This window comes from Microcaecilia unicolor, chromosome 5, assembly GCF_901765095.1.
Source record: "Microcaecilia unicolor chromosome 5, aMicUni1.1, whole genome shotgun sequence".
Classification (NCBI taxonomy): domain Eukaryota; kingdom Metazoa; phylum Chordata; class Amphibia; order Gymnophiona; family Siphonopidae; genus Microcaecilia; species Microcaecilia unicolor.
The window spans coordinates 324,507,701-324,528,716 of record NC_044035.1 but is presented as its reverse complement, the minus strand read 5'-3'; the positions used below and the strand labels follow the sequence as shown (position 1 = coordinate 324,528,716).

Below are 21,016 nucleotides of genomic sequence, written 5' to 3'. Positions count from 1 at the left end.
ATGTTACTGTATCAACTGATTGACTTGTAATATATTTTGAAATTTGCATAAATATAAAAGAAAAATATAGGGTCACCAAGGCACCATCATGTTGAATAAACTTACTCTCCTCATTAGTGTCAAAGGATAAGCCTGCCAGATATGTAACTTCTGTTTTAAATCTTGAAGCAAATGTTGAACATTAGGATCATCCAAAGTAGTCAAATTACTAGGAATGTATACTCCAAGATATTTTAATACTTCTTCCTCCCAAGACAAAGTAAAATCCCATCCCAAGAGTACCTAACCTCTGGTATCACAGATAGAGCCTTGGACTTACACAAATTCAAGCAAAATCCCAATTGTATGAGCTGTAGCATGTGATATAAGGAATGTTGTGGGTCCGTCAACACTGGTGCCCCAATGTTTTAGACTTTTTTCAAATTTTGCAATTGTTCTTGATAAGCTGGATTCTAGTGAGTTGCACAAGCAGGACAATACCTGATGCCTAGTCTATACCAAACTCCTAAGAGGAGGCTTTGAGAGAGGGACATTTTGAGACAAGCTAGCTGTGTGTCTGGACAAACAAGGTATGAAGAGTTTGGAGATAGGTTGGACCATATAAGGGACTAAATTTATTTATTTAGATTTTGATTTTGCTCACACCTTTTTCAGTAGTAGCTCAAGGTGAGTTACATTCAGGTAAAGATTTATAAAAGGTTCTTAAATGTAATCCACCCCAGAATAGGTAACCAATGAAGGTTATAGAGAACATGAATGATATAATATCTGCAATGTGTATTGGAGCCGACTCTGTGGGTGCTGTGGGTGCTTGAGCACCCCCAATATTGAGAAAATTCCTTGTATGTGTCCAGGGAGGGGTCATTTCCATTGGGCTTAGCACCCCCAATAATTTTGAAAAGTTGGCTCCTATGGATGTGTATCTGAAATGTCTGGCTGCACTATTTTGAATTACCTATTTTGGGAAACTTTTTCAATCAGTTGCTCAATACCGAGCACAGGAATACTCTGAATAATCAACCAAATACAAGTAAAAGAAATACCACTATTTGGTGGCTCAAGGAGAAGCTTCATTATCCGTTTTACCCAGTGCTCTGTTCCTCATCTCTCTGGTAAAAAAACAAAACAAAAAACCTCCCATTTCTACATGTCTAATGATAAATACTAAACTGTGTTCGCGGATAAAGGACGATGAAACAGCCGGTCAATATACAGAAAATTAAGCTTGATATCAAATAAAAAAAAAACCCTTTCCTACTCTAACAAAATAAAATGAACATAAAATTATACGGGAAGGCAAAAAGATGTGAATCACACAGACATAACCGGACATTGGGCAGTTATAGGCAGGACTACACTTAAGTAGACTAGAGAGAAAATCACGGACTAACAGAGTAACCTGATTTTAGGAGGACCAATTGTTCCTTTGACAGCTCACTTATTTGTACGAGTGACATGCTTAGACAACGGTCACCTCTTTTCTTAGATTTAGCAACAGTACGCTAAAAGTTATGTACATCCATATCCAAATAGTCACAAAAAAAAAGTCACCACTAGATACTAGAAGATCAGCAGATGGGCCATTTCATTTGAACAACTCCTGGAAAGAAAGGGACACTTTACTCAGTTTAAATGGACTGGAGTACAGAGACTGTAAAGTGGCGACCGCGTTCCATTTAGACGTATATAGTAAAAATTATATTGTTTGCGTATCGAGGGAAGGCATTAAAAAGAGGACGATCATCATACATGTTTTTACGTCGCTCCCTACTTCCGCGAAGCTGAAGTACATCAGAAGAAGGACAAATTTTAGGAAGGCAAAAGTTGCGTTCGAGGTTTCATATATTGACAGCAGCAGCGCCCAATCTACTTTTTCTCAACATCCTCTCGCGCCACCTGCTGCGCCGCACTCCACACCCCTACCGCAAGCACGCGGCTGCAGGGGGCGCGCGCGCGCCGCAGCTTGCCTGTCCGCTCTTAGGCGTCACTTCCGGTGTACACAGACTGCTGCCTGGGATCAGCCGTGCCGCTGCAGCAGCGGGTGTAGTAGGTAAGGCAGCTGAGCGGAGGTGCTGTTACCGGGACCGGGGAGACGGGTTGCGGAATAGTGAAGCGGTCAGGGGGGGGGGGAATGCCGTGGTGGACCTCTCTAGTTGTGCTGAGGAGACGCCGCCCTGGCTCCGCTGCAGCGGGCGTCCCCGCTCTGAGGTATTCTTACCACCCCACGCCCTGGGTGTGCGGGAGCTGCAGGCCTCCTCCTCCGCCGCCCTGCGGGGCATCCTCTGCGCCCCTTCCCCCCCCCCCTCCCCAGGGGTGAGCGGAGGGTGGCGTGTGAGATATCATGAAGCTTGATCCGCCCCTCCCTGCCCCGCCGCAGTCAGTATGTGTGGAACCTTGGAAGCCAAGGTCGACGGAGCACGCTCTCTTTGGGGGACACACCGTGCTTTTCTGGTGTTCTCTGTATTATTTAACTGTCTGGAATGCTTTTTATTTTCTGGGGCTGTGATGCGGGGGAAAAAGCGTGTGATGTGCTTGCCAAATAAGGTTCTCCGACGAAGTCCGCGGGAGTTTCGGTGAAACTGGCTTGACTGCGCCTGCGGGAATTCCAATGCACCTTCCTGCGAAATAGTGAGAAGCCTGCGAAAGATGCATTTTATCTCTGCCGAACAACCAGAAAGGCCTCTCTGGTGCCTCAGTCCGTGTGGTTTAAAAAAAAAAAAGTGTAGCGCTTGAATAATTTTTGTGATAAGCTTCATGACGACTAATGGTCATTTGGCGAGTGTTTTGTATGATTGAATGAAGCAGTGGTGTTAGTTTATGGGCAGAGTGGAACTGTTTTGTTTACATCTTTGCAGTTGTGTTTACACAAGTTTCAGCAATTTGAATTCTATAATTACTAGTTTGATTTTCTAGCAAAATACCTTAAGGAAGGTATAATAGTTGAATGGTATATAACAGTGTGCACAAATGAATTGCTGTTGACATCAATACTTTAATCACCGCAGTGCCTATGGGTTAGAAAAATAATTAACTTAAGTGAGACGTAAGTGTCATAAACAGCTAATGTGTAGATTTTGTGGGCATTACTAGACACAGCAGTAGGGAAATGGTTAAGTGTTTAAAAAAATTGGACACAATATTTATCCATAATTTACATTTCATAAAAGTGCATTTTGAAAATGTTTAATAAAACTTTAGTTTTTTCTATGAGAAATAATACATAACCTGAATAGAAACAAATCAAATTAGGGGGCGTGGTTTCCTGCTATTGAAGTGCATGTATCTTCAGCAGGGGTTAGATGCTAGACTTTAAAGTACATAGAAAAACTTCCCTTTATTGGAGTAAACTGTATACATTTTTATTGTATTTTCATGTGGCTTTGTAAATACACTGATCAGTTAGTTCTCCACATTTAGAGGATTAAAACACTTCAATCAGCATTTTTCATGATTCAATTAGTGTTATTTTTTATATTGTTTGTGTGTTCTCTAGGTTTTTTTTTTTAATGTTCTTTACATTAGTGGAAGCATCCACCTCCCAGAATTTTCAGTTATGGTGTTACTTTTAATGTCTGTTATTTGTGTGCATGAATTTTCCTTGATTTATCATGCATAGCTATTAGAAGCACAGGGGGCAGGTTATTCATATTCTTACGGAGTTCATTTTTGAATCTGTGAACATGTTTAATTGTGATCACTTTGGTCTATTTCAGGGCAACAAAGATTTTAGTAGCTGGGTGGTTTATGGAAGGTATCATCATGATTATTTTTAAGGAGTCATATTCCGTTGCCTTGTAGAGTTTGGTGGCATGTATTTATGGAAGCTAAAATAAATGCCCAATCAACAATCTTGGCTCCAGACACTAAAGTGTGAAAACAAAATTGCAGTAGTTGCATTTTAGTTGGGAAAAATAACTTGTAAACTGTTGGAGGTATGCCCAGCATCTTCCCATACAGTTAGCCCATGGTAAAAGTTTTTCTCTGCATTAACTACATTGGAGATAATGTGATGCACTTAACACACATTACTTAAGGTAGCATCATCTGCTGTGGTAACTTACCATGTGTTAAAAACAAAGCATAATCTATGCCTATTCTCCGCCCTTTGTTATGCTGTTAAAAATTAGTGTACACCAAGTGTCAAAGCCACAGTGGTAGCTGTTAGTGCAGTGCATGCTAATTCACATATTAAATGGATAACACAAGTTAAATGCTTAACACGCTTTAGAAAACAGGCCGTTTTGCTTTTCCTCATTTGCTACTACATTTGGAATAAAAGGAAGTGTGTATTTGGGAATACAATTGAAAGTAATATTTTATTGTATTTTTAACTCATTACAAAGACTAGGTAGGTGAAGGTAGAAAAGGGGTCATACAAGTCCTTACCACTACAGAAGATTTTTTTTAAATTCTTTTAGACAAGATGGGTTTTTTATGTTCTCTTAAATTCTAATATTTGATGCATATTATCAGCTTTGTAGTACATTTTTCCTGTACTTTATATTTGAATGGTTTTTCCAAGACAATCCCTCGGTGCTACAGAGGGGCAGCTGCCTTCCTTCCTGATAATTGTGGCATGTACTTGTGCCTGACCCTGACATACAGTAGACTTGAGGCTCCAGCATACAGCCACCCAGGACTGGAATATTTAAAATACTACTCATGTAGTTAACATAGCTAACATAGGGGCCTTTTACTAAGTTGCGGTAAAAAATGGCCTTAGCGCACCTTTAGATGGATCTTTCACGTGCACTAGGGCCATTTCTACATTTGCTAATGTTGCCATTAGTGTGTGGGCATCAGAAAAAAATTAGTGTGTGACACCTGTTTTGTAGGCAGGGTTCATGTGCAAATCCTGCACTAATCAGCTTAAGGTAATGTAGATGTGCTAACTGATTAATGCAGAAATGCCCCCTCTATGAAAAAAGTTTTATAGCGTGCAGTTTGCATGCACAGATTGGTCTCTTACCACAGGATCCCTCAGTGCATGTGTGGTAAGCATGTGCTAGTGCTTACCGTAGCTTAGTAAAAGGGCCCCATAGTGTATTAGAATATGCATGACATATATGTAAAATTTTCACAACATTTACAATACCAATAATCTGACATATTGTAGAGTTATATAATATAAGAAGGCAGAGACAATGAGGCATATTTTCAAAGCACTTAGCCTCCCAAAGTTCCATAGGTTTCTATGGAACTTTGGAAGGCTAAGTGCTTTGAAAATATGCCTCAATGTAACATTATTTTGTTACTGCCACTCTAGCAACGTTTGTTGAACTGTAATTACAATTTTAAGATTCTTCTTCTCGCTTGCTTCCCTTTTATTTTGTTGTGACAGGCTGGATTAATAATGGGATGTTATACTCTGACTAAAGTAGGATGTTCATACTAGTGAGTTGCTCCTACCCGTTCTGGCTTCAGTCTGAAAATGGTTGCTGCGACCTCCATTGGCAGTCTCGTAAGACTGCCACTGGAAATCGCCGCAACCGTTTTGACTGTAGAGATGGCATGGACAGGAACCACTGGGGATCGCTCCTACCCCTATAAGCTACTATTCCACTGGGCTGGTATAGTAGGCCTGGGTGGGTTCATGGAGGGGGAAGGGAGGAGATTGAGCTCCTTCGGTTTGGGGATGAATGAAGTCCGGGCTGGCCTGTCCGGTTTTGGCTTTGGCCAAAACCAGGTGATTTGGTTCTGCTTGAAACAGGAAAAAAAAATAGTTTAATTTGTCCTCTACTTGTATATTAGGTTTTGGTGCAATAATTGATGTTAAAAGTAGGATGTTGGTGCAAAAGAAAGTATTTTTATGCTTTTGTGAAAAAGAGGCTTGAACCTATTTAAGTGTAAAAATGTAGTGTATCTAGATTTTCAGTAGAGGAGTGTGGTAGCCGTGTTAGTCCACTCTTAAGGTTATCAATAGAAATCAAACAAAATAAAACATGGAAAAGAAAATAAGATGATATCTTTTTTATTGGACATAACTTAATACATTTCTTGATTAGCTTTCGAAGGTTGCCCTTCTTCCTCAGATCGTTTGATTTCTAGATTTTCAGAAAGCTTTAAGTTCCTCATGAGAGACTCCTGAGAAAATTAGAGAGTCATGGGATAGGAGGCAAGGTTATGGATCGGATTAGGAATTGGTTATTGGACAGAAAACAGAAGGTAGGATTAAATGGTCATTTCTCTCAGTGGAGGAGGGTGAACAGTGGAGTGCTGCAGGGATCTGTACTGGGACTGGTGCTATTAAACAGATTTATAAATGATACGGAAATAGGCATGTCGAGTGGGGTGATTAAATTTACAGATGAAACAAAACTGTTCAAGTTTGTTAAAACGTGAGCGGACTGTGAAATATTGCAGGAAAACCTTAGGAAATTGGGAAACTGGGCATCCAGTAAATGGCAGATGAAATTTAATGTGGACAGATGGAAGGTGATTCACGTTGGAAAGAATAATCTGAATCATAGTTACTTGATGCTAGGGTCCACCTTGGGGGTCAGCACTCAAGAAAAAGATCTAAGGACCCCATTTACTAAGCTGCGCTAGAGACACGCTGTGTAGGCACCCACAATATTCCATTGGTAATATGCTGAAATCTTCTGCTCAGTGTGCGGCGGTTGCCAAAAAAGCAAACAGGATGCTAGGAATTATTAGGAAAGGGATGGTGAATAAGACCAAAAATACTATAATGCCTTTGTATCTCTCTATGGTACGTCCACATCTTGAGTATTGTGTTCAGTTCTGGTTGCCGTATCTCAAAAGAGATATTCCGGAATTAGAAAAGGTTCAAAGAAGAGTGACCAAAATGATAGAGGGGATGGAAGTCCTCTCATATGAGAAAAGGCTAAAGAGGTTAGGGCTCTTCAGCTTGAAAAAGGGACAGATGAGGAGAGATATGATTGAGGTCTAAATAATCCTGAGTAGTGTAGAACGAGTAGAAGTAAATTGATTTTTTGCTCGTTCCAAAAGTACAAAGACTAGGGGACACACAAGGAAGTTACATGGAAATACTTTTAAAACAGAAGGAAATATTTTTTCACTCAACAAATAGTTAAGCTCTGGAACTCTTTGCCAGAGGATATAGTAACAGTGGTTAGTGTATCTGGGTTTCAGAAAGGTTTGGACAAGTTCCTGGAGGAAAAGTCCATAGTCTGTTATTGAGACAGACATGGGGAAGCAACTGTTTGCCCTGGGATTTGTAGTATGGAGTGTTGCCATGATTTGTGTTTCTGCCTGGTACTTGTGACCTGGTTTGGCCACCGTTTGAAAAACAGGATAGTGGGCTAGATGAACCATTGGTCCAACCCAGTATGGCTACTGTTATGTTCTTATGTTCATTTACTTGCATTCGGGATGGCATGATGTTTTAAAACATTAGACTTGAATGATAGATGTCATTGCAATAGAACTATGCTTTAATACAATTTAAATGGTTAAAAGTCATTTGGGAAAATGTATTGAATTATTTGGCCAGCTATTTTGTTGTTGGTGTAAGAAGGAATATTTAGCTTTTGCAAGCAGAGGTAAAATGCAGGATTTTATAAAGATAGAAAGGAAACATTTATTTAGTACTGCACATACCTCTTAGTATGTTGTTAGCTAGATCTAAGGCGGTCACATTTTTTAGCACATTAATAAGAATCCTATTTCTAGTCTGTGTTAACTGATAGCTGTACTGTGTATTGAAATAACCTACCTCTAAAATTGACATTTGGTGTCATGTTGATGTGATATAAAATCTACCATCTTTGATGAAGAAAATGCTCTTACTCAAATACGGGTGAAAAATAGATTACATACCACATAAATTAGTTCCTCTAGTTTTGTCTATTATAGAAATCATCTATCATGTACAAAAGATTCAGGAGATTTTTTGTCTATCATATTCTTGTATTTTTGTTTAGAATTTTTTTAAAACAATAAACAGTTGACTCGTATAACCTTGTTCTGTTTGCATCAGTGCCGAGAGCTCTTGTTTTCAGAGAAACAAATAAGACCTTTGGAAACAAGTATAGCAGATTTGGAGGAGATAAGCCAGACAGGATATAAAGAAGACCTTTATGGACATAGTAGAGATGTCCTGCTAGAGAGTGACATGGGGACAATGTTTGTCTCCGTCCCCAGCCCATCCCTGCAGATTCTGTCTCTGTTCTTGGCTGTTCCCTGTGGGCCCTGTCTCTGTCCCTGCCCCGTCCCTGCAGATTCTGTCCCCGTCCCGTACCCGCTGGCTCTGTGAACATCTGCAAAAGCCTTGAACACTTATGATTTCATATTTAAATCTTTTTATTAAAGTACTAGTAAAAAAGGCCCGTTTCTGACACAAATGAAACGGGCGCTAGCAAGGTTTTCCTCGGAGTGTGTATGTTTGGGAGAGTGTATGTGAGAGTGACTGTTTGAGAGTCAGAGTGAAAGTGTGAGTGTGTGTGAGTGAGTGAGTCTGGGTGTGAGTGTGTTTGTGAGAGTGTGTGTGTATGAGAATGAGAGTGTGTGCAAGTGTGTATGTGAGACACAGTGTGAGAGAGAGTGTGTGTGTGTGGGCGAGAGAGAGAGTGTGTGTGAGACACAGATTCTCTGTGAGAGTGAGTGTATGAGACCAAGTGAGTGTGTGAGTGACTGTGTGGCACATAGTGAATGTGATACAGTGTGAGACAGAGTGTGTGAGAGTGAGAGTCAGAAAGACATTGTATATGAGAGAGAGAGTGTGAGCCCTGCCCTCCCAATCCATGCCCATCTGTCCCCTGCCCCCTCCATTCATCCTTTTCCAGCAATTCCCCTCTCTCCCTGAGCCCTGCCCTCCCAATCCATGCCCATCCATGCTCCTCTGTCACCTGCCCCCTCCATTCATCCCTATCCAGCAATTCCCCCTCTCTCCCTGAGCCCTGTCCTGCCATCCATGCCCATCTGTCCCCTCCATTCATCCCTATCCAGCAATTCCCCTCTCTCCCTGAGCCCTGTCCTGCAATCCATATCCATCCATGCCCATCTGTCCCCTCCATTCATCCCTATCCAGCAATTCCCCTCTCTCCCTGAGCCCTGCCCTGCAATCCATATCCATCCATGCCCAACTGTCCCCTCCATTCATCCCTATCCAGCAATTCCCCTTTCTCCCTGCCCTCCCAATCCATGCCCATCCATGCTCCTCTGTCCCCTGCCCCTCCATTCATCCCTTTCCAGCAATTCCCCCTCTCCCTGAGCCCTGCCCTCCCAATCCATGCCCATCCATGCTCCTCTGTCCCCTGCCGCCTCCATTCATCCTTTTCCAGCAAGTCCCCTCTCTCCCTTCCATGACCCCCCCTCGCATCCATGCTCCTCTCTTTCCCATGTCCCAGCCTGGCCCGCCCTCTTCTCCCCCCCCTTCGCATCCATGCTGTCGTTTCTCCCCTGCCCTCCCGCTCCCATTGTTCAACTTTACTGCCCACCCTCTTCTCTCCCCCAACATCCCTTTTTTTTTTTCTTCTTCTTTTTAAATTTACCTCCGTGGCGGTTCCGGCAGCGTCAGGGAAGGAGGCGGCGCTCCCGACGTCTAGCCTTCCCTTCGCTGTGTTCCGCCTTCTTCTGACGTCATCCTTGACATCAGAAGAAGGCGGAACACAGCGAAGGGAAGGCTAGAGACGTCGGGAGCGCCGCCTCCTTCCCTGACGCTGCGCTGCCGGAATTGTTTGTTTTTTTTTCCGCCCTCGATGTCATGACGTTTGACGCGAGGGCGGGGCAGAGACGGCTGGCTGGCTTCACACCATGAATCCACGAACCCTACAGGGAGTGTTTGAGTGGCTTCAGAACGTTCACGGTGTGTTTTATTATATTAGATAAAAATTAACAATATGCTGTGCAACTGTTTATAAGTCACAAATAGAAAACAATAATAATGAGCTACTATAGTAACCCCACCACTACCACCCTCTACCCTTCCAACCCCAAACAATAGCTGACTTCTATTACCCCCAGGAACCCTAATCCACCCTGTTAAAATATCCAGGAGTACAAAATTCAACCCATTCTGTATGCCCTAGCGGGGGAGAAATATGCCCTATAAAGCACTGTTATGATTTTTTTTAAATCTGTGTTGATAATCCTCAGAATTCAGTCTAGCTCTCCTGTCTTCCACAGTCCTTCCTGCAATAGAAGTTGTCTTCATAGAAGATGTCTTCTCAGAAGATGTACTGGTAGCAGGAACGTACAGGATCCCCCATGCAAATTTTGCCGGTTGTGGCCAGCATGTTTGCTTGTTTTTCCAAAAAATCAAAATATCTGCATCACTCAAACATAAATAACAGTCCAGTTCTTTAACAGGCTTCAAAGTAGAGAATGACATGTGGACAGATCTCACAGGAACAGACTTTGTCCCCGTGTCATTCTCTATTTCCTACTTCCAGTCTGGCAGTTTCCGTGCTGTCTTGGAGGAGAAAGGTCACCTAAAAGAAGAGCATCTCCTGACTGTGGCAGAAAATGATATAGCCAGGATCTCTTCTCTCGGAGATGCAGTAATCTCTCACTGTGGATGTGTCTCCAGGGGCTCCTGCACAGGAGAGAAGGGTTAGCATGTAAATAGGTGGATGTCTAGTGGGTGTGAGGGGAAAGGGGTAAGGGAAATGGGATCTCTTGGTCACATATGCAGTATGATTTTAGACCATGCTGGGGAGGAGCCAGCCAGTTTGGTTTATGTGGGTACTATTGACATAGGAAAATGCTGGAGAGAGGTTCTAGAAACCAAATTTAGACTTGTATGTAGAAAATAGAAATCCTGAACCTCCAAGGTAGCATTCTCAGAAATGCTCCTCGGTGCTGAGCTTTGGAGTTTCAGTGGGTGGATGAGACCTTGTTGCAAGGAGGAGAGAGAGAGAGAGATTTGTTAGGAATTGGGCAACATTCTGGGGAGGATGAAGCCTAATTTGAAAAGATGGGCTCCACCTTAACTAGGGTGGAACCATGCTGCTGGTGCTTATGTTTGAAAAGAAGAGAACAGCTTTTAAACTGGAACCGGAGTGGGAGAGGGGGGTGACAGGTGCTTAGGGTCACATGTTTCAGTGTAGTTCAGGGGTTCTCAACCCAAACTGCAGGATACACCAAGCCAGCCAGGTTTTCAGGATACCCAAAATGAATATGCGTGAGAGATTTGCATATAATGGATGCAGTGTGTGTAAATTTATTGTATGTATATTCATTGTGAATACCTTGAAAACCAGACTGGCTTGGTGTGTCTTGAGGACTGGATTGAGAACACCCTGGTGTAGTGTATCGTTGAAGTATATTATCAAAACAGGGATGTTAAGGCATCCCTTAAGACCCGTAACTGTCTTGTTTGTCTGTATTACTTAGATTGTAAGCTCTTTTGAGCAGGGACTGTCTCTTTGTATCAGGTGTTCAGCGATGCCTGCGTCTGGTAGCGTTATACAAATGCTAATAATAATAATTTCAATAGGTTGCTGTAAATGCAAAACTAGCCCAGGTGCTTTGAAGCAGACTGCCAAGTCTCCTGCATTCAAGGGAGCTGCTGAATGGAAAGGGGAGAAGATAGTTAGTGAAAGACTGGAGAATAAGAGTACATAAGTAATGCCACACTGGGAAAAGACCAAAGGTCCATCGAGCCCAGCATCCTGTCCACGACAGTGGCCAATTCAGGCCAAGGGCACCTGGCGAGCTTCCCAAATGTACAAACATTCTATACATGTTATTCCTGGAATTGTGGATTTTTCCCAAGTCCATTTAGTAGCGGATTATGGACGTCCTTTAGGAAACCATCTAACCCCTTTTTAAACTTTGCTAAGCTAACCGCCTTCACCACTTTCTCCGGCAACGAATTCCAGAGTTTAATTATGCGTTGGGTGAAGAAATATTTTCTCCGATTTGTTTTAAATTTACTACACTATAGTTTCATCACATGCCCCCTAGTCCTAGTATTTTTGGAAAGCGTGAACAGACGCTTCACATCCACCTATTCCACTCCACTCAGTATTTTATATACCTCTATCATGTCTCCCGTCAGCCGTCTCTTCTCCAAGCTGAAAAGCCCTAGCCTCCTTAGTCTTTCTTCATAGGGAAGTCTTCCATCCCCGCTATCATTTTAGTCGCCCTTCGCTGCACCTTTTCCAATTCTACTATATCTTTCTTGAGATGCGGCGACCAGAATTGAACACAGTATTCAAGGTGCGGTCGCATCATGGAGCGCTACAACGGCATTATAACATCCTCGCACCTGTTTTCCATACCTTTCCTAATAATACCCAACATTCTATTCGCTTTCCTAGCTGCTGCCACACACTGAGCAGAAGGTGTCAACGTATCATCAACGATTATGCCTAGATCCCTTTCCTGGTTGGTAACTCCAAATGTGGACCCTTGCATATAGTTTGGGTTCCTCTTTCCCACATGCATTGTTTTGCACTTGCTCACATTAAACGTCATCTGCTGTTTGGATGGCCTGTCTCCTAGTTTCGTAAGGTCCTTTTGTAATTTTTCACAACAGCTGCCACCCTTATAATTTAAAGCAGTACCTATTGTATCTGATGCCTTCCATAAGGATATAGGCATTGCTACAGGCCAGCCCCCCCAAAATTGCCTTGCCACCCCAAAATGAGCACACTTCCCCCGTGAGTCTGGTATTATCTCCTTCTCCCATCCTTTTCCCTCCCGTGGGTTCAGCACCTCCTAGTGCTTCCCTCTATTCCTCCCCCCCTTCCCTCCTGCTTATATAGCCTTGCTGCCTTACCTTCTTCTGCCTCCCCACTGGTCCCTAGAAACTTAAAGTTGCAGTGCTCGCTGGGACTGCTAGTAGCGATTATAGCCCTGAAGTCCTTTCTTCTGTTGCACCTTCCTGTTGCCACGTGGGCAGAATATGACAGAGAGAGAGTCTCTGGGAAGCCGGAGGCAGCTTGCTGTAATCGCAGTTGGCAGTCCTGGTGTGCATCGCAGGTTTATAGGGTCCACGGGAAAGTGGAGTGGGGACAGAGAGAGAGGGTAAGGAAGATGCCAGAGGCCCTCAGGAGGAAAGGGGTTGGGAGAAAGAAAGCTGCATGTGGATGGAAGGGGTGGGGAGAGGAAAGAAGCTGCATGTGGATGGGGTGGGGAGAGGGAAGAAGCTGCATGTGGATGGAAGGGGTGAGGAGAGGGGAGAAGCAGCACTTGCAGGTTAGGGAAAGGGGAAAGCACATGCATGGGAAGAGGTGGAAAACTAGACATATTTGAGGAGGAGGCAGAAAAATGGAAAAAAGCTGAATGTGACAGATCAGTGATAAAGATGGGCGTAGGGCAGGACATGAAGAATATAGGAGGGGAGAAAAATAGCAAATGGACAGGAGACCCTGGAAACAGAATTAAAAGCACAGACAGAAGCAGAACCAGAGACTGGGAACAAGATTAGAAAAAGTGATGCACATTGGGAAGAATAATCCAAACCCTAGTTACCTGATGCTCCACCTTAGGAATCGGCACTCAAGAAACAGATCTAGGTATTGTTTTAGACAATACGCTGATATCTTTTGCTCAATGTGTGGCGGTGGCCAAAAAAGCAAATAGGATGATAGGTATTATTAGGAAAGGGATGCAAAATAAGACTAAGAATATTATAATGCCTCTATCGCTCCAAGGTGCCACCTAACCTTGAGTACTGCATTCAATTCTGGTTGCCATATCTCAAAAAAGATATAGAAGAATTCGAAAAGGTTCAAAGAAGAGTGACCAAAATGATAAAGGGAATGGAACTCCACCCAATTAAGGAAAGGCTAAATAGGTAGGGCTGTTCAATTTTAGAAAGAGAGAGCTGAGGGGGAAAATGATTGAGATCCATAAAATCCTGTGTGGTGTAGAACGGGTAAAAGTGAATCGATTTTTCACTCTTTCAAAAAGTACAAAGACCAGGGGACACTCGATGAAATTACATGGATATACTTTTAAAACAAACAGGAGGAAATATTTTTTCATTCAATGAATAGTTAAGCTCTGGAACTCTTTGTTGGAGGATGTGGTAACAGCGGTTAGGATATCTGGATTTAAAAAAGGTTTGGACAATTTACTGGAGGAAAAGTCCATAGTCTGCTATTTCTTGCCCTGGGATTGGTATCATGGAATGTTTCTACTAATTGGGTTTCTGCCAGGTACTTATGACCTGGATTGGCCTTTGTTGGAAGCAGGATACTGGGCTAGATGGACCATTAGTCTGACTCGGTATGGCTATTTTTATGTTCTTAAAATAAAATCTACAAACTATATTTGAGCTTTTAATTAGGAACTTTTTACTTGCAGTACTATCTTCTGAAATCCTAATAACGCACTTCACATAACGACTGTGTTATACTGTGTTATACCGGACGAAAAAGCCTCAACAGACTCTGTGTTTTTGGCTGTACAGCTCAATAAATCAAAGGAGTTCTATCTGTCATCACAGGCAAAAAACCTCCCGGTAATAAAGTCAATCTTAAATAACTTTAGGTGAAAACACCACTTATCGGTCAATTTATTCATCCTTGACCAGTCGCCACTCCGTCAATTCCACGGCCGACACTGGCCCAGGTTTTGGACACGCACTTTTTAATGTCCTGCTTCAGGGTCCGTGGTAACTCCAATTTGTGGGTGGCGACTCACAGGAAGCTCAAAGCAGGGACTTTGCTGCAGGACGGATGTAGCGCTAACTCAAATATCACCACCCGACGCCCACAATCTTTCAATGGCGTTTCGGCTGACAAAGCCTGTTTCTGGGGCTACACCACAGCCTAGAACCACTGTTATCTCAGCCAGGTCACAGCAGCTAAACATATTTCACTTTATTACCGGGAGGTTTTTTTTACCTGTGATGACAGAACTCCTTTGAATTATTGAGCTGTAAACCAAAAACACGGAGTCTGTTGAGGCTTTTTCCTCCGGTATAACACAGTATAACACAGTCGTTATGTGAAGTGCATTATTAGGATTTCAGAAGATAGTACTTAAAATAAAATCACCAGAGAGCAAAGGCAGTGAGAATGATTTTATTTTCAGTGTAGTCAGTTTTGAGAATTTACATCTGCCAGTGTTATTTTGCACTGTATAGGAGGAAATTTATTTTTAATTTTTTTATTATTATTGTTGCTCTACTGTTACCCGGCATACAAAACCTGGCATCTTAGATTTCAGTTTAATTTTTGTCTGCATTAGTACTTTTAGCTTGGCTTGTCCTATATTTGAACAGGGGCTATCTGTGTTCATGTGTGATGTTTAATAGTAGTAGTATGGAAGCCAAGATGGGATGATGTGGAAGGGTTGTGAGATGGAGATAAAAGTGAGGGTGGAAATGGAGTTAATATGGTCAAAGAGAGGCAATAAGAAGATGGGGTAGAAGGTGAGAAACAGAATGGCAGTGGAGAGTAGATGAAGGCCAAGAGGGAGAGTACAGAGGATGGAAATAGGGAGTGGCTGAAAGATAGAGGGGATAGCAGAATGGGGAAGGGGTAATGTGATTGCTAGTAGGTAGATGAGAGATGAAAAGGAGATTAAGGACCAGATGTGGAGAATGAGGGGGTAAAAAATCGTATATGGGTAGATAGAGGCGGAGAAGAGAAAAATGAAAAAGTAAACATTAAAAAAAAACTGTGCCAGGCAGGTAGGAAAAGTGGACTAGAGAGAGAAGAAAATTAGAAAGGCAAATCTGGAAAAGAATTTAGGAGAAGACTGATACAAAAAGTGGGACAGACTGGGACCAACCCAATTTGAAAAGTACAGGAGAAAATGTGTTTCTGTTGCTTTTACCGTATTTTCATTGCTTATAGAGTCTGGCTTTCTTGGGTGTCTCCATTTCAGTTTTTGTCTGCATGTTTTTTTTGTTGTTCCCTGTTCTGTATCAGGTGAGGATCTGTCCGTGTTCTGCATGTGCAACTGAAGTGAAGGATTCTGCTAGATGAAGTATATTGATGCTGTAGTACCCAGTGTAATATTTAAAGCGCTCTTTTTATAGGTGGGTTAGGCTGTTATGGTTTGATAAGTTTTTCCTATATAGGTTTTGAGTGGGTTTTTTTGCAGGGTTTTGTGTCATTTTTGCAAAGTGTCTGGCTATATTTATATATGATTTAATTATGTCCCAACCATCCACAATTCTATATATTCCACAGTTCAAACTCACATATTCATCATATCTTCAAAAGTATGTAGTATATACGTTAAAAAAAAAACCAAAGCGGGGATCATCAGAATATTCAACAGCATTTCCCATTTGGGCACAGCGTCCCATATATTTATGGTGCTGTATACATCTTCATGGATCAACCCGATTTTTCAAACTCTTTTTTTTATATATATATAATCTTCAGCACTCATATTCCAAAAAGCATTAAACTTTTAGCTTTGAAAATACGATTAGTAAAGTACTTAACTTTGGCAGCAATTTTACAAACGGGTCAAACCTCTGCCGACATGGCCAGGTTTCGTAGTTCTTCATCGGGATAGAGGTTTGCTGTAAAAAGATATGCAATTAGTAACTTGCTGCTATCTTCCCAGAAAAAAAACACAACTCTTTCTATTTTCTGTAAGAACTGTGACTTTACCAACTCATAGTCTGCTCTTGCAAATGCAAAAAAATGGTCGCGGCGTCTGACGCGGTGCTCCTCTGTTAAATAGCTCCCAGCTGATCGAAATTCTCTTCTCTGATAGGACCATATATCTCAGGTTGCCATCGATCAAATCAATGACCACCAATCTATTTCTGAGTTCAGTCCACCTGAATGTAGAGTATGTAGATGAAAAATCCACCTTTGTTCTTTATAGTTTAATAAACATCCAGCATTTCCACCCTCCCATCCCAACTGGACGTGATTGATAATTTGCCATTGGATATCTTCAAGTCGGTGCTGACAATCCGCCCAATGCTGTACTAGTGGGGCGGTCAATATCCGGTTCTTGATTCTTGACTTATGTTCATTCAACCCTTGTTTAGAGAATTTCGATCAGCTGGGAGCTATTTAACAGAGGAGCTCCGCGTCAGACGCCGCGACCATTTTTTTGCATTTGCAAGAGCAGACTATGAGTTGGTAAAGTCACAGTTCTTACAGAAAATAGAAAGAGTTGTGTTTTTTTTCTGGGAAGATAGCAGCAAGTTACTAATTGCATATCTTTTTACAGCAAACCTCTATCCCGATGAAGAACTACGAAACCTGGCCATGTCGGCAGAGGTTTGACCCGTTTGTAAAATTGCTGCCAAAAGTTAAGTACTTTACTATTTGTATTTTCAAAGCTAAAAGTTTAATGCTTTTTGGAATATGAGTGCTGAAGATTATATATATATAAAGAGTTTGAAAAATCGGATTGATCCATGAAGATGTATACAGCGCCATAAATGTATGGGACGCTGTGCCCAAATGGGAAATGCTGTTGAATATTCTGATGATCCCCGTTTCTTAAAAAAAAAAAGTGTATACTACGTACTTTTGAAGATATGATGAATATGTGAGTTTGAACTGTGGAATATATAGAACTGTGGATGGTTGGGACTTCATTAAATCATATTTAAAGTAAGTCCCCACGCCAATACTGTTAGGTCCATTCAAGTTGATTTGGCTATATTTAAAAGCAGGTCCTAGGCACCCAAAATAAAAATGCTCAAGGCTAGTGGTCTCCACATCCTTTGGACTCGCAACACAAAAACCCATCTGATTTAATTAAAGAGTCTTGCAGTGGAAGGAATGTGTGCTATTTCTGAGGTGATAATCACTTTTTGAATATTTTCTGTATGACTTAAGAGGGATAGATAGCTCCATTGTTGGGGAATATGGAGATTGTGCTGTAGAACTAGAGATGCAGTTTTTATATTGAGATTCTGTCCAATTCTGTAGAGAATCCAGACTTCACTCACACACAGAAGAATTTGTTGAATGATGATACCATGCTAATTTGAAAAGTGGGGGGAAAGGGGTACCACCCCAAATATTTTTGGCTAGAGACACCATTGCATAGGGATTTCAGTGCATGTGCATCAAAGGTATGTGGAATCCTTGTAATAAGACCATCTGTTTAAGATCAGAGCAGTAGCATTCTTATTGACATGCTTCACTATACTATTACTAGCCGTTGAGCCCGTAAAAACGGGCTGGTATTGGGGTTTTCCCTCCTTCCTTCCTTCCCCCTCCCCCCCTGAGGTCACCACCGCTACCGTTCCCCCCCCCCCCCCGGAGTCATCGCCGCCGCCGCCATCCCTCCACCCGGCCCGGGCCCTCTCTCTCTCCGCTACTAAACTTACACATCCATTCGCCGGAACGCAGCACGCACATCAGCTGAGCTGCCGTCGGCCCTTCCTTCTCTGCCTGTGTCCCGCCCTCCTGTGACGTAACGTCAGCGAGGGCGGGACACAGGCAGGGAAGGAAGGCCGACGGCAGCTCAGCTGATGTGCGTGCTGCATTCCGGCGAATGGATGTGTAAGTTTAGTAGCGGAGAGAGGGCCCGGGCCGGGTGTGTGTGGGGGGTAACGGTAGCGGAGACCTCGGGTGGGCGGGTGGGGGGGAGCGGTATCAACCTCGGCGACGCAGTTTCCCTCTCTGTCCCGCCCTCGTCATCACGTATTGACGCGGGGCGGGACAGAGAGGGAAGTCTCTACTGCGCATTTGCGAGTGAGTCGGTCACTCGCCGTTTATATGTTTGATGATTTCTGTTTTATTTCCAGATTTTATTATCCTTAAATGGCATTAAATGTATTAAGGAAATATTTAAAGAAAGTGTGACTACATAAGTTGTCTATGGCTATGAGAGACTTCATGTGCTAAAACTGTACACGATTGGACAGCAATAACAGTAGCTCAGATACCTTTTTTGTTTTGTTTTTATATATTAGATTATAGAGGTGTATTTTCAAAGCACTTAGACTTACAAAGTTCCATAGTATCCTATGAAACTTTGTTTAGTCTAAGTGCTTTGAAAATGAGCCCCATAGTAACCTATGGAATTTTAAGTCTTAAGTACTATGTAACTTATACAGAAACCCTCATTTGACTTAGTAAAATCACATGAGGAAGTTCAGCAGTACATTTTCAGATATGCTTGTCTGTTACCAGAAATTTGCCTTTACAGAAGGCAGAGGTTTCTGTTATTTACATAAAAGACTAGGTAAACTACAAAATTAGACTGTATTCTTTTTTGCGAGTTCTAAAAATAGGTATTGTCAGGGAGGACTGTGACCTTGGCACATGCTGTTTTCAGAGTCCTTGTGACCAGTTGTGAAATGAGAGCTTATTCTTCCAGAATTATGTGGAGATTCGTGTCTCCGTGCTCTAGCACTTTTGTTTTGGCAATCTGACTTTCTAAGGCTTGATCTGTTTGAGCAGTTAATTTCACTAGTGAATTCTTGGCAACTACATTTAGAAATGTAAGCATCCTCTTTCAGACGGATGTTGCCTTTTCACAAATGAGTTGAGTGTTCTTGGAATGAATTAGCCATGTTTGGGCAATTATTTTTGATGGTTTTCTAGAAAAGGCAAAAAGTAAGTCTAGTACAGCTTTTGTAGCTGGAGCAAACCTCTGGATCAGTATCAAGTTAAGCCGTTGGCAAACTAGGCCCAGATGCTTAGAAGGACACCATCATATGTGCTCAGGAGGCTAGGGCTGGCAGCTGTCTGGTGTGTGTGTGTGTTTTTTCAGGGCTGTACAGATTGTTGCGTTAGTAATCAGGAAGGGTGGTTGGTATCTGAATAGTGTCCCGAGTTTAGATAGCTACCTATAGTTGTCAAATTTTCCTACTATCCTCCATACATGAATGAGCCTACCTACTAGTGCTGGAATCTGTAGGTAGGATCCAGCCAGAGGGGACGGGGGGGGGGGGGGGGGAGAACACAGGAAGGCAGCTCTACTTAAAAGGGAGTATTAAACCAGGGGGAAGACCTGTGTTGTATAACTGAAGCCAGGGTTGCCAGGTGGAAAATTTTTTTCCCACCCAATCCAGGCCAAAAACCAGCCCAAAACCCGCCCAAACTCAAACCCCGCCCCTGACACCCCCACCCCCGCGTCATCACCCCGCCCCCGCCGTCATCACCCCGCCCCCGCCGTCATCGGCCCCGCCTCCACAGTCACCGGCCCCGCCTCCCCCGTCATCGGCCCCGCCTCCCCGTCATCGGCCCCGCCTCCCCCGTCACCGGCCCCGCCCAGAACGTCACTAACCCCGCCCAAAACGTCACTAACTCCACCCACAACGTCACTAACCCCGCCCCCCGCGGCCGAAAAAACCCCGAAAAAACCGCGAAAAAGAAGCCCAAAAAACCGCGACCCGCCGCGGGCAAAAATTTCCCGCGGCGGGTCGCGGAAAACCGCCCAATTGTGCGGGAAAACCGCCCACCTGGCAACACTGACTGAAGCATCTGTGTGAGATGGAGGTGAGGGTATTGAGCTTTGCAAGGAGCACTGGGCTGAACTTGGGAAGAGCCAATAAGCAACCTCTAAACTCTGATATCTGTTGGGAGGTGTGAGAAGTGTGAAGAGGCTGCTTCAGGCTGAGGAAAAGAACTGGCAGCTGCTGCAAGAGCTTTTTTACATGATGGTCAGAGCTGAATGGGAGGAGGCCCTCGCTGAGTAAATACAAGTAGCCAGCAGCACAACACTAAGTGTGTGTATGTATGTATATTTGTGAAGAACGTGTGTGTGTGTGTGACATTGTCTTTGAATAGGTTAGTTTTGCATATAACATGACAGTTAACACTTTTTTTAAAACTTTGCTTTCCAGATTACTATAACATTTACATCCAGCAAAGGAAAAATAACAAGAAGCCACATCATAGCCATGTGTAAAGGGGAAAAGGATAGTGATAGGAGTGTACTACTGTCCACCTGGCCAGGATGAACAGACTGATGTAGAAATGTTACAGAAATTAGGGAGGCTAACAAACTAGGGAACACAGTAATAATGGGTGATTTCAATTACCCTGATATTGACTGGGTAAATGTAACTTCAGTGCATGCTAGGGAGGTAAAACTCATTGATGAAATCAGCGACTGCTTTATGGAGCAGCTGGTTCAGAAACCAACAAGAGGGGGAACAATTCTAGACCTAGTCCTTAGTCAAGCTCTTGATTTG

General features: G+C 42.9%; 1 protein-coding gene across 2 annotated transcripts in view; it reads left to right on the top strand.

Annotated features, from left to right (window-relative positions):
- Positions 1–1,983: 1,983 nt before the first annotated feature.
- KIAA0355 (KIAA0355 ortholog) overlaps positions 1,984–21,016 on the top strand; it is a 136,515-nt gene continuing 117,482 nt past the window's right edge. The window contains exon 1 of one of the 2 annotated variants that reach the window (XM_030204442.1): positions 1,984–2,050. The gene's annotated coding sequence lies outside the window, so the exon portion shown is untranslated. Of the gene's footprint in view, positions 2,051–2,126; positions 2,209–21,016 lie in introns of those variants that run through there. The other variant, XM_030204443.1, reaches the window with a different exon arrangement.